We start from the raw sequence: 15077 nt of genomic DNA on the forward strand, positions 1-15077 counted from the left end.
AGAGAAAAGCCTTTGTCTTAAAATGAAACATGTCTTCTTCAATACCCTTTATTCATCTCTACATGGGATTAATTTCCGGAAAAATTTGTTTTGTGTCTTAAAAGAGACCTTGATCTACGAGGAGATAATTTTTTTGTGCCCAAAAGAGCTGTGTCTCCGAAGAGACGTGTTCTGTTCTCATTACAAGCTATCTCGAAAGGAACTTTCAATATTGATCTCCACTGATTTTTGGTTCCTTAAACAACACAGACAACAAAACAAGTTAAACAGTTATGATGATAACCAAAAACTAATGTTATCATACATCCACTATTTTCCAGAACTTTGCCACCGAAGAATGTTGCCATTACTTTAATCTACACACAAAAGAAACATTAGAATAAATTCATTACCATTAGGTGCACCTTTGGGTAAACCATGATGTACAAAATCTTTACTTACAACTTTCATACCTTTATTTATTTATAACATACATGCTTATTACCACTTTAAATAGTTGTGCATACAAACGAAAACTGACAGCATATTAATAAGCATACATAAACATCTTAAACTTAAAATACAAAACTCGGTATCATCGCAAAACACCTTTGGGCAGAATTGCGACATACATGAGTCAAACCTAACCAGTTTAATATCAACATTTCATTCATAGGAATAACTACTATATTAACCTTTGGGTTCAATAGAGCACAATATTCAATAAGTAGGAAACATGATTCATTCCAAATATCACAAATATGAATTTCCTTTGGGAAATACTCATACTCGTAACATTTGGAAAAATCATAAACAAACCTTTCTTTTACCGAAAAATGGTGAAGAGATTGTTTGCTACTTTGTGCTTTCCATGGTCTGTACCACCATCCCCTTCGTCACTTTATCTACATCTTAGTCCTTTCCACATGCAACCAGTGTTTTATACTACAACACTTTAGTAATTGATTTTCTGTAATAGCACTTTTTAAAACACCTAGACCACAAAAGAACTTCATTCTAATTAGAAAACCCTTTCATACTCTCAGTCGAGTGATAGAAGGTATAGAAAATCTAATCACAACTTTCAAAAAAAATTGGAATCAAACGATGATACCCTAATTTCGATATGTATCTTAAAGAAAATAACATACTTTAAACTTCACTATTAAACCTTTGTGTTTAATAGACGGAGGGAAAACTATACCAAACATAAAACATGATTCATTCCAAACATTACTAGTGTGAATCACCTTTGGGCAGGTTCGCACTTGCAACATCCAAGATAAATCACAAGCAAACCTTGATTTAAGGGAAAATGATGAAGAATCTTTGTCACTCTGGTTTTCCTGGTCTAAACCACAAGCATCTTCATCTCTTTGTCAACCTAGCCACACATATCCAGAGCCTTATATTACAACACTTTAAGCGTTGATTCTCTATGGAAATTCTCCGGAAATTATTGAACTACAAACTTCATTTTTATTAAAACCCTTTCTTTACTCTCAAGTATCACTTTGGCAATACTTAGTGTTAGAGCGCTGCTCGGTCGAACTCACAAGCGTTGCTATCTCAATCTTGTTTGTCAAGTTTAATTGTCAAAACTATAAGTCTTGATTTCTAGTCTACTTATAGCTAAGTCTCGGATTAGGATAGAAAGTGTAGTTGAGTATTAGACTTCACGGCGTTCATCGATTGAAGACAAAGAACTACTATGGGGAGATTGTGGAACTTCATCAACAAAAGGTATGTGGAGACTTGAACTCATCTATCACTCAAAAGTATATCTACTCTATCCCTTATTTGAGACAAAAGTCGTATAACTGTATAGACTTCTATTATACACATTTGATATTTCGAGATGAGTTTAACTCGCTTACATATTTCTCGAAGTTTGTGTTGGTGAGTTTTCTCTTTAACCAAGTTCATCTTATATTCTTGACGAAAGTCAAAAGATGATCAGGTGAAAATCGCCTTGTACATCTTACATGATTTCTGTGAGACAGTCATTTGATGTAGACTCGGAATATTTCGTATTGATCATTCGATCACTTGAAAAATGCTTTGAAGGTAATAATTTGTGTGAGACAGCTGTTGTCGTCTTCCAAGAATGTTTCAATGATTGAAATGGGAACGATTAACCATGATGGGATATAAACACAGTATGCGTACTTGTATATGTGTAGTCCAAAACCGGCAATCTAGTATGCATACCCGTATGCGTACTGGTTGGTCAGGTGGAGTCCGGGACCTATAGTATGCATATTCATATGCGTAATGGAGAAGTCATTTGAAGTCCGGAAACTTTAGTATGCATACCCGTAAGGCACTATATTCAACTGAGTTCGGATGTGAACGATAGTATGCGTACTCGTTTGCGTACTGACGAACACAGTCCAAGTCCGGCTACTTAGGTATGCGTACCTGTTTGCATACTTGAGTAGGTTATGTTATAAAATCGATTTGTTCATGAACTAATACATTTGTATATTAAGGAATGCAATCTTTTGCAAACCGTGGCTATAATGTTCATGAATTGATTCGAGTGAATCAAAATCGGTTTTGCTTCAATTGTGTAATTCGATGAGAATGAAAAAAATTGAACAACGCTAGAACTAGTTTCATTTGAGTCATTTGAACTAGTTATGGTTATGATGAATATGGTTGATATGAAAGTGTTCATATGGAAAACTTCGGTTATTGTTGATCCAACAAAGGTGTACACGTTTAGGTACGGTTACTCATATCTAAATGAAGTCACTTTTCATTTGTGTGTAACAAGGTAAGTTCGATCAAACAGTTGAAATATATTATCTTGAGTCAAATCAGGTTTTAATCGAACAGTATATTGAATGCTTTGTTACCAAGGTAGCATTGATTGCAAACCCTGATTTGAAGACTATATAAGGGAGAACTCTAGCAACTGGGAAACCTAATCCCCACACCTAATGTGTGATAGTAGTTGCGACTAGAGTCAATTCTCCTTTAACCTTAGGTTTTTAGAAAACCCAGTAGGTTAACGAGGTTTAATCTCCGATAGGCAAGATAAAAAAGTAGTCACAAACATCTTCGTCTCATCGTTTGTGATTCCACAATATCTTGTTTCTCTACCATACGATTAAGATTATTGTGATGTGATTGATGTTTCTAGGCTATTCTTCGGGAATATAAGTCCGGTATATCAATTTGTTCCTGTTCACCTTGATTTATCAAAATACGGAACAAATACTCATAGGTATATCTGTGGGAGACAGATTTATCTATTCAATAGACTTTTCTGTGTGAGACAAATTGGTTTATCAAGTCTTTGACTTTGGGTCGTAGCAATTCTTATTTGTAGGTGAGATCATCTAAGGGAATTAAGTGCATATAGTCCTGCTGAGATTCAGAGACGTAAAGAGCGAAACTGTACCTTGATCAGTGTAAGATTGGTTAGGGCTCAACTACATTCCAGTCCGAAGTTAACTTGGAGTAGACTAGTGTCTGTAGCGGCTTAATACAGTTTGGTGTTCAAATATGGACTAGGTCCCGGGGTTTTTCTGCATTTGTGGTTTTCTCGTTAACAAAATTTCTGGTGTCTATGTTATTTATTTTCCACATTATATTTGTTTATATAATTAAAATATCACAGGTTGTGCGTAAGTTCAGTAAATTGTGAATCCAACCTTTGGTTGTTGATTAAATTGATTGACACTTGGATATTGGTTTTTGATACCATCCAAGATATTTCTTATATTCAATCAGGCTCGCCATTCCTATTTGTTTGATTGCAGATTGAATTGAGAAATTGAGATATAACTCTTTGATATACTTTTCTTAAGATTGAGTCTGATTGTCTAGTTGATTCTCTTGAAAGTATATTGGAGTTAGTCCATACAGATTGCTAAGCGAAATATTAGGTGTGGTTGTTAGACCCCCTGTTTGTCACTTAGTCGAGTAGTGAAAAGCACAGAAAATAACTATAATCACAACTTTCAAAGATTGAAAAAGCTCAGTTGCAAAGCACTAGTGCACTTAGAATTCCAAGTCTGCACTTTTAAGAAAACACATACCTTAAAACTTGACTACTAAACCTTTAGGCATAATGGAAAATTTAAACGATAAAGTAGTTAACTTGTCCTTTGTGAATTCTCAATCTCCACATTCTTGCAGACAGCCCTGCATTTGTTGTTCTGACGAATACTTTCTCTCCTTAGTGTTCAACCATCAGGAGTAATTTCATATTCCTACGGAAGTTTAAGCTTTATTTTCCGTGTCAGCTGAGAAACAGTCTTTATAAGGAAGTTTCAACCACCATAAGAAGTTCACTATAACCCAGACTTTCATGACTTTCATAAAGTTTGAACTTGTATTGCAACATTTTTGACATTCAATTTCTGCATTAACTTCCCAACCAACTAAAAATACAGAAATACTTCATTCTCATTAAAAAAAAACCCTTCATACTCTCAAAGTGTCACTTTGGCGACACTTAGTGAGTAATGGTAGGTACAAAATGTTTAAAAAGTTACAACTTTCAGAAAATTGGAAATCAAAAAAATACTTTAAAGTCCAACTTTGTGCTAAGGAAAAACATACCTTGTACTTGATTGTTACCGTAATAAACCACTTCACCTGTGAATTTAATGGAATATAAAACTCGAGAAAAAGCAGTCATATACAATCAGAAACACCTTTTACTAACCATAAACCTCAAAATTTGACTGAACTTGTAAGCTAGACAGTCATCTAAGCCATCATCCAGAAAACTAATCTCAGCACTCAAGGAAGACGACGTCTGCATCCGCAACAAAAACAGACTTCCATTATGTACAAGTAACATTGCAGATCCTTGTTAATGTGTCCTTATTGCCTTAGGTCTAGACGCCTTTCAAACACCGTATTAAATGCCTTTACAAGCTTTTCAAAGTAACACCCTTCCGCTCCAGGTACCTCAGAACATTTCAAGTCCTTATTGTGTAGCACATGGTGGAATACTATTGCACAGTCAACATGTCTCCCACTGCTCAATCACTCCAAAGAAAAACATCCACTACTATATTCTGCTCACAAGCATCAAACATCAGATACCTCGACACAACCCATCTGAAATCAACAAATTCTGGAGCCTTTCATTTTACTAACATCAACCACTAGATTTTATTTGTTCCGACAGAATCATATTTGTCATTTTTACTTGATGAGCACCGTGTACAACTTTTCTCAAGATAACCACAGGTCTGCAGCAGTGGAAACCTTCATGAAAGTACCAACTATAAGAGATTGAACACGGACTCAAGTGATGGTAGGGTCTGACGAGTTTCTCCTTTTGATATTCAACGTCATCATCACAGGAAAAACGCTGGTTGTCCAACACTTGCACCAGTATCACTACCCAAAGCAACTACACACTGCCTTATAGAAACGGCGACAACTGATCCTACTGATGAAAACATCCTATAATTTTTTGTCACCTCAAAACAGAAATTTCACTAAATGATGGCATATCAAATCATGTTTAGAGACTAACAAATACCATATGATAGGAACCGAAAACTTGGAACAACAATACTGGGATATGAAAGGTCATACCACCACCAACATGATTGTGAATGTTAACCATAACAGTTTTGCAACTTGTGAGTTTCTGTTTTATGTATCACTGATATAAACTACATTACTTCTCAAAACACATTAAAGTCTCAAAACAAAACAGTAGACATTCTTTTCACAACAGAAACTCGTTCAGCCATCCAATCATTTCTTAACAACAGTGTGTATGCAACACAAACATGATCAGAATGTTTCACTCATCAGGATAATAACCATTTAATAGGTTACAAAACAATAGAGTTCTAATTTTGAAAGCTATAATAAGCTCGTGTATACACTGATTTCATAAAGGAAACATTAACCATGGCAAAATCTTTCATGTTTAAAGAAATCAGATCATTTTATCATTATTAAAGATGAGCATAAAGGAAATATTACAGAAAAACTACATGAGAATAGTTTCATGTGATACCTAATCAAAAACAAGGTTTCGTATGTACCATAGTTTAAGAATATGAAACAACTAGGTGAAATAGAAGTAGAATGTTGGAATTTCAGCTTCATAATCACCATTGTTTATGCTTAAACAAGATTATAAGAACCCCTATGTTGAAAACAAACCATAACCCTAGTCTGATCATAATCAAGAACATCCTTATGGGTACACAGAACAAACATATAGTTACTTCTATTAGCTGAATATAGTCTACATAACAGCACAACAACATGAAACATAGCAATAACATGATACACAATATTACAAGTGAAGAAGCAAGAATTAGAAGCATATTAAACTAGAAAACATGAACGTGACTTAGCTTCTACTTCTATTTCCTCTCATTACTTAGATGAATTAATTAATGAAAACAGATATGTATAAGAGGCTAGAAGAGAGCTTAGTCATAGCCTACGTGTCAACCAACCTGTCCATCATAGGTTGGTTGACACATCACTAGGTGAGTCATAGGACATCTAAGCAGCTGAAATATAATCCTACTTAGCACTAATCAAGATTAAACAAAACAGGATTAGCTTAAGCATAAACAGAAGTACCTTAAATAAACCAACATTTGTTGCTAAACCAACATTAATTCTAACATTTTACGCTGAAAACAAACCATAACCTTAGTCTGATCATACTCAAGAACATATTTATGGGTACACAGAACAGACATATAATTACTTCTATTAGTTGAATATAGTCTACGTAACAGCACAACAACATGAAACATAACAATAACATGATACACAATATTACAAGTCAAGAAGCAAGAATTAGAAGCATATTCAACAGAAAACATGAACATGACTTAGCTTATACTTCTATTTTCTCTCATTACTTAGTCGAGTAGTGAAAAGCACAAAAAATAACTATAATCACAACTTTCAAAGATTGAAAAAGATCAGTTGCAAAACACATTTCTCTTAAAATTCCAAGTCTGCACTATTAAGAAAACACATACCTTAAAACTTGACTACTAAACATTTAGGTATAATGGAAGATAAAACTCGAGAAAAAGTAGTCACATACAATCACATTTAACATCTCCGCAGAGAGTTGGAGGAGTCTCCAGAAGACGTTAAAGTTCCGAGGAATTTTTCTTAAGTTGATCCTCAAGTGAAAGAATTTGAATATTTATTTCAGCCTTTCCTCAAGAATAATCCTGATTTTTGAATCCTTTTCGTTAACCTTACCATAAGATTGTTGACTTTGTTTTTCAGCATATTAACATCGGAAGCCTGAACTCCAAGACGACTAAGAATCTCAAAACTTTCCTTGAACGCTTCCCTTTCTACTTCTGAATCAGATTAATCAGTAAGATAATAGGGATAACAATTATCAACAATAGATTGCTCTATAGGATCCGAAGGTTCATCTAAATTAGAGACGGAGAAAGATCCCATATCATTAATCGAGTCCATAAAAACAGTTTTTTTTTTTTGAATAACCGGTGATACGTTAGTAAAGATTGCACTCTTGTCAATAATACAGATCGCTTCAAACACAAATTTATTAGGTCTAACAGTGTTTTCCTGCTCTGATACCAATTGAAAAAGCAGGGGATACCAAATTAACGCAACTTTTTCATTCGGCAACTTGTATAGACATAACTTAATACAATAGCAAGTAGACCAACTGGATGATCTTTGACAATATGTAAATATAGTTTATATCTCAACCTTTACTCAATCATCTATGTATATAGACACAGGGTCCGTGAGCCTAATTGTTAAGCATGGTACTTAGATGATCTCAAAAATCAATATCCAAGATAAATCTAGTCATATCCAAATAATCCAATCAGACTTCTGCCAAGTGATTAAACTTGTTATCTATCTTTAAAGATACGAATTCTACAAGAAACAAGTCTCGTAATCGATTACAATTAAGCGGGCACATCTACTTAAATTTAATGCGTACAAACCTGTATATATATCCAATTATAGAGATAAACAATATAATGCAGAAAAGGAAAAACACAAGACACCATCAATTTTTTTAACGAGGAAACCACCATAGCATAAAAACCCCGGGACCTCGTCCAAATTTGAACACCACATTGTATTAATCCGCTACATACAATAGGCTACTATCAGCCTTCGGACTGGATTATAGTTGAGATCGAACCCACCCTCCAAGTAATTAAGTTACTTTCGCGTTCTTTGCGTCTCTTGAGCCTCATAAGGCTCTATGCACTTGATTTCCTTAGCTGATGTCCTTTACAACCTATGAGTTGCTTCATCCGAAGTGAATACATTTGTTACCAATCTGCCTCTAAAAGATAAGCCTATTTTATTTCCATTTATATCAAATATCAAGGTGAGAAAATCTGTTTGCAATTGAAAAATCTAGCAAACCTCACAAATCCAGAACTTACGACTCCCAAAGAGCAGCCTAGATTCTTAATCACCTCTCAAGAAAAATCTTCAAAATATTTATTAAAATTAATTTTCGGATATCTACTTGAGGAATCACAAAGTCTAAGACGAAGAGAACTTTACGATTATTATCTATCTTGCCTGAAAGAGATTACGAAAACCTCGTGTTAATTAGTGAAAACGATTTGCTGGTATTTAAGGAAAAGTGGATAGACGAACGGTCGGTCCCTCGAACGAGAAAATTTCTTAAACCTTTTGTTAGAGCATAGGTCGGTTGAACTCACCAAGCGTTGGTATGTCAAGTTTGGTTGTAATATTTTAGTATCAAAACTCATCTAGAGTCGCTTGATTAAATACTAAAGCCAACTTAGTTTAGGTTGGACTAGGAAGTCTAGGAATGTTGAGACATACAAATATTACTCCGAAGACCTGAAGAATGTGAAGAAGTAACGAACTACAAAAACGACATCATCCTTCCACTTGAGGTTAGTAATACTGACTTGAACTTGTTTCATTCCTAACGTATCTTTCATCGTGCATATTGAAAACATAACTGCGAAGATGCATATACTGTACATATTGTATAATACTCTAGTGATCTGACATGATCATGGTATTAAGGAATTAACCTACGAAGTATAGCGTTTTTCTTTTGAACTTCGTAGATATGACATCGACATGATCTTGTATATATTGTTATGATTATGTGAATAGGTTATGGTGAAGATTTCATCTTAGGAAACAAAGTTTTACATTTTCTTAAATAAAGTACATTCATGAATTTGTTTCGTGAATCGAAGGGAAATCATTAGGCTTATTGGTACGGCTATTCATTATAAATCTTTGGATGACCAATATGTGTGAGATGGTAGAACCGATATTAACTTAGGTTATGTATCTTGGTATAACTAATCACAATGCCTGACTTATGATTTGACATGACCGGTTTTTGTTAATTTGTGTAACCGATCCTAAGTAATCACCATGTGATGGTATGATCTATCCTTGTAATTGGTGTGACCGATCCTATCAATTGGTAAGACCGATCGTGAGTGTGTGTGCGTAATCAATCCTTGTAATTGGTGTAACCGGTCCTTATAACTGGTGTGACCGATCACAAATAATACCGTGTGTAGATAAAAATGATCCTTGTAAACCGTTCCTAGTGACTGGTGTGACCGATCACAAGTGTTTCCATGTTTAAGTATAACCGATCCTAGTGATTGGTAGAACCGATTGTACCCATGTATGTGATTTGGTATTTGAATAATCACATAGTAGTCCTGGAAAATAGGTGAACTAATTCTAAACTTGCTTGGAAGTGTGGTATAATCGATTCCAAGAATGCAAATCCATGTAAATATGAAATAAGGATTTGCAGTGAAAAGATGTCAACATACTTTGAACACGAGCAGTAACTCTTATAATTTATTGTTCAAAGATATTCCTTAGTACTCAAGGTGATCCTATGCCGATATAAGTTAAGAATTCTTTAATTAAGATTTTTGATTTTATATGCATTAATTACCAGCAATTAATGTATAACTCTAGAAAATAAAAATTAGTAATGTGCATTTACTAATTAGAGATTTTCTATTGAGAGATTTCGAAAATATTGGACAAGCATTTATTGGAATTAGGAAACCGAAGTTTTCCATTCATTGCATATCTTGAGAATATTTTCCGTTTTGGAAATTCCTTGGTGTCCAAACATCCTTGGTCTATAAATACCTAAGTTTGCATTTTTTGCAAACCATCCTAAGAGCCAGGCAAACTTCATTTCTTGTTTTTTCCGGTGGAGCCGTCTATTCAGAGAGAAAAATATCCAAATTAGGTGAAATCTCTTACGACCGCTCGCTTAAAGACTTATGTGGGATCAAGAAGCTCTACGAGTACCGTTGTTGGGAAACTATATAATTGGAGTGTTATTAGTTTTTGATTGATTTGATTGAATAACGGTTGTTGAAACTTTGATTTTACCTAGTTTGTTTATGCTTGAGAATCTTCTCTTATGATATAAGATTCACTCAAACTAGATCAGTGTATCGATGGGATCTTTAAAACTGTTGTTAGATCTAAAGACATCTTGTGATAATCCATTTTTAACAGAATTCGTTCATTACGTTATTGATTACAAGCTAATTCAAGTGGGGTTGTGCAGGTTATCGAAGATTAAAGAAGATTTGAAGACGAAGAAGATTTCTTAATTGTTTTTGTGTCTTGTGAATTGTGTGCACAAACCTTGATCGGCTGGGATCCAATTATAATCATATTTATTCGATTGATTAGTTGTTGAGATCGGCATTTTCTATTTATCTCTTTGAGATATATATTGATTGAGTGTGAATCTATACTTGACAATTTGGTAGTTAAAGTTAGATTGATCTAACCATACAAAGGAGTTTATTAGATTAACGGAAAATCCTTTTTCAACAACTTATTTAAATTTGTTAGCAAGATTGATTAGAGTGGTTACCAAACAGATTCTTCCTTTGTTGTTTGGAATACAATCCAAAAGACTTGCTATTCACGTGCGTGACTCTAGAAGTCGAAGGCGCGGGGATACTGACGAAACTAAGTAGCTCCAGGAGTCTGCTTGGTCTCAATTATACGGAGTCGGTATTAATTTTTTTTATAGCGGCTTAATTGTGAGAGTATCCAAACTGGACTAGGTCCCTGAGTTTTTCTGCATTTGCGGTTTCCTCGTTAACAAAATCTTGCTGTGACATTTATTTTACTTTCCGCATTATAATTTTTTTATTATAATTAAATTAAATTAAATTTCCCTTTCGTTAACTAGACACTTGATATAGATCCTATAAGGTTTCGGTTATGACCAAACCTATTATCAAGTGAACACTTTGTTGTCTATTGTCTCGATTTCATATCCATATACGATCACATATTAGATTTATCCACTTGAATTTTATATTCACGTTTTACGCCAGTTTGGACTAACCCTATCTCAAGTGGACACCGTGTTGAAATATTCCTTTAGTGATTGTTTCTTCAAGAGGTTTATACACGGTGTATCTTGTATAGGTTGTGATCAAAAGTAAAACATTATGGTGTATATGTGTACTCTCGTCTTTTCACTTTTTTCAAACAGATGCACTGCACGGGAGTGCTTTGAGTTTGAGAGATAAATGTATTGGACTCCGTCTTAAACCAAGACAATGAATGTTCCATATTTAATTCGGTCACAAAGAGGGATGAGGGTATATCTTTAAGAGGGAAGATGAGAAGTGTGTATGATATCAATGATGATCGATTTTGGATGTGTTGGGTATTTTTGCAAGTTTGTGAACTATTGAGTTCAGATGAAATAAGTTCTGATCGATTGAGTGATAATTTCTTGTTGGTCGAAATTGTTCTTGTTCAATCGTGGATTCAAGAACTTATTTATATTGCAAGAATAGTAGACACATTGATCCCAGTAAGCGTGATGGTTGCTTAAGTGAGAGACTGAGAAAGTGGGAAATCGTGGTTAAACTAGTTCCATGTCGTGCGGAAACTTGGTTGATTGTACATCCAATAGTTTTCTAACTCCTTCAACTGCTTGCACGACTTACTCATATATGTCATCGTGGGTGTACCCAGGTGTTGTAGGCCGCCAGACCAAACCTCAGTGAATACCCTCGGTGTAACATGATTGATGTCTCGTGAATATGGAGTTTCCAGTGCAGACGTTTATTTAATTAGTCAGTATTTGATTTGACTAGACGATGAGTCTTAGCTTTGATGAGTCGAGCATAATAAACGAATGTGGTATGCTCTGAGATTCATAGATTGAGCATAAGGCATTTGCTGACACAGAATTATGGAAAGACGTTGAGTCTTGATGAATTGTGATATATCATTTTACCAGTTAAGGTAATAATGATGTTTTGATAACTTGAATCGATGAGTGTCCAATGAGATTGCTAGATCATGGACTTTTTGATAGAAAATGTTGTTGAGCACTCGTTCGTGTCATGAATTTCCGAATGACAAAGAGATATTTTAATGGTCGACTGACAAACCAAATACTGGTTGATGAACCAATGAAATATTAGGAATTCCCGAATGTTGATAGTTGAATCAACATAAAGAATATTGCTAGGTTGAGAAATTAAATATTGATAGTTGAATCAATATTTCTAGAACTGAGTTATGAACCCATTTGATCGTGTATTTTTCTAGTTAAGAAATTTAGTGTTGATAGATGAGCAAAGCAAATATTGCTAGTTTTGATTGATTGTTGACCAATGGATGATTTACTGAAAATCGACCATGAGTGAGATAGGGACAGGCTACATGAGATGGTGAAACAACCATGTAGTACCCAGGTGCTCGAATGAGCATGCACCAAAGTCCTTTATAGACCAGTTGGTGAAAGGATAATTAAATGCTCGTTTAATCATTATTAAAATAGTGCTCGACTGAGCATTAGGTGGTAAAGCCTAATTATAGAGATAGGAGAGTCCGACCAAGGGGTATGAAACTGGACCTCGGTGTTCGTGGGACTAGATGATGGTCGATTGATCGAATTCCGAGTTGTTTGGAAAGATTTTATGTTAGAGCATTGATCGGTCGAACTCGCATGTGTTGCTATCTCAAGCATGTTTGTCAATGTTAGTGATCAAAACTATAAGTCTTGATTTCCAGCCTATTTGTAAATGTCTCGGACTAGGACATAGATAGTGTAGTTGAGCTTAAATCTCTCGACGTTCATCTCTTGAAGACGAAAAACTACTAAGGGGAGCTTGTGGAACTTCTTCGACAAAAGGTATATGGAGATATTAACTTATCTATCACTTGGAAAGTATATTTCTACTATCTCCTATATTGAGACATAATTCGTCTTAAGATATAGTTTTCTCTATACACATTTGAGATTTCGAGATGAGTATATCTCGCTTACATATTTCTCGAAATTTGTGTTGCTAAGCTTTCGCTTCGACCAAGTTCATCTTATATCATGAGAAAATTTCCGATTAACATCATACATGGTTTGTGTGATACAATCATTTTGTGTAAGACTTGGAAGGTTTCAATAATGATTATTTCGATATCTTGAAAATTGCTTTGATGCGAATAGTATGTGAAAACGGCTATTGTCATTATAGAAGAATGTTTCAATGATTGAAATAAAGAGTTGATGATGTAACCATCTTCGGATATAAGCATATATAGTGTGTTCGCACATTAGTGTATAAGTCCATAAACCGGAAGCCAAGAGTATGCATATGTGAGTATACGAAATTGGTGAAGGATACAGGTTAAGTATGCGTACCCGTACGCATACTGACGGAAGTTTTTGAACCGAAAATTTCTGCTGAGATTGGGAACTTTACAAACTCAAAAACCGGTTGCTTAAGTACGCATACCTGTACGCATACTTAAGCTGGTTACTTTTTCAAATCGGTCATTTCATGAACTTAAACATTTAAATCATAAGGAATGCAATCTTTGCAAAACGTGTCTATAATGATCATGATTGATTCAAGTGAATCAAACCGATTTGATTTCAATTGTGTTTTCTAAACAATTGAACAACTCTTAACTAGTTTCATTTGAGTCATTTGAACCAGTTATGGTTAAGATGAATAAGGTTGATATGAGAGTAATCATATGGATATCCTCGGTTAACTATTTGTGAACCAACCTGGTGTGCATGTTTAGGTACGGTTACATAAACCTAAATGAGGGTACATTTCATTTGTGTGTAACAAGCTAAGTTCGATCTAACAGTTGAAAGATATTAGCTTGGTTGAATCAGGTTATTCATCTAATGGTGAATATTGAATGCTTTGTACCAAGGTAACTTGGATTGCAAACCCTGATTTGAAAAATATATAAAGGAGAACTCTAGCAACTAGGAAACCTAATCCCCACACCTCCTGTATGTTACTAGTTGCATAACTAGAGTCAATTCTCCTTTAACCTTAGGTTTCTTCTCGAGACCCTGTAGGTTAACGACTTGAAGACTTCATTGGGATTGTGAAGCCAGACCCAATTATTATCTTTGTAGTTGCGTGATCTGATCTTGCTGTTTCTATCGTGTTGAGTATAATTGGAATAATTGGCTCGAGACTTTGTATCTCCGATAGGCAAGACAGAAAAGTAATCACAAAGAAACTTCGTCTCATCGTTTGTGATTCCACAATAACTTGTTTCTCTAGTCGATTAAGTTTATTGTGAGGTGATTGTTAATACTAGGCTGTTCTTCGGGAGTATAAGTCCGGTTTATCAATTGGTTCCTATTCACCTTGATTTATCAAAAGACGGAAAAAAAATCTTGGGTATTTCTGTGGAGACATATTTATTCAATCCTATAGACTTTTATGTGTGAGACAAATTTGTCTATCAAGTATTCGACTTTAGGTCGTAATAAGTCTTAGTTGTGGGTGAGATCATCTAAGGGAATCAAGTGTGTAGTATCCCGCTGGGATCAGAGACGTAAGGAGCGCAACTGTACCTTGAATCAGTGTCTCTGTTATTTCTTTTCCGCATTATATTTTGTTATATAATTGAAATATCTCAGGTTGTGCATTAAGATTAATAAATTAGAATATCCAACCTTTGGTTGTTGATTTACATTGATTGACACTTGAACATTGGTCTTTGGTACCGTTCAAGTAACTCCTCTTATGTTCAATCAGGCTCGCAGATTTTTATTTGCTGATTGCGGATTGAATTAAGAGTTA

This window comes from Papaver somniferum, chromosome 2 (assembly GCF_003573695.1).
Source record: "Papaver somniferum cultivar HN1 chromosome 2, ASM357369v1, whole genome shotgun sequence".
Lineage (NCBI taxonomy): Eukaryota > Viridiplantae > Streptophyta > Magnoliopsida > Ranunculales > Papaveraceae > Papaver > Papaver somniferum.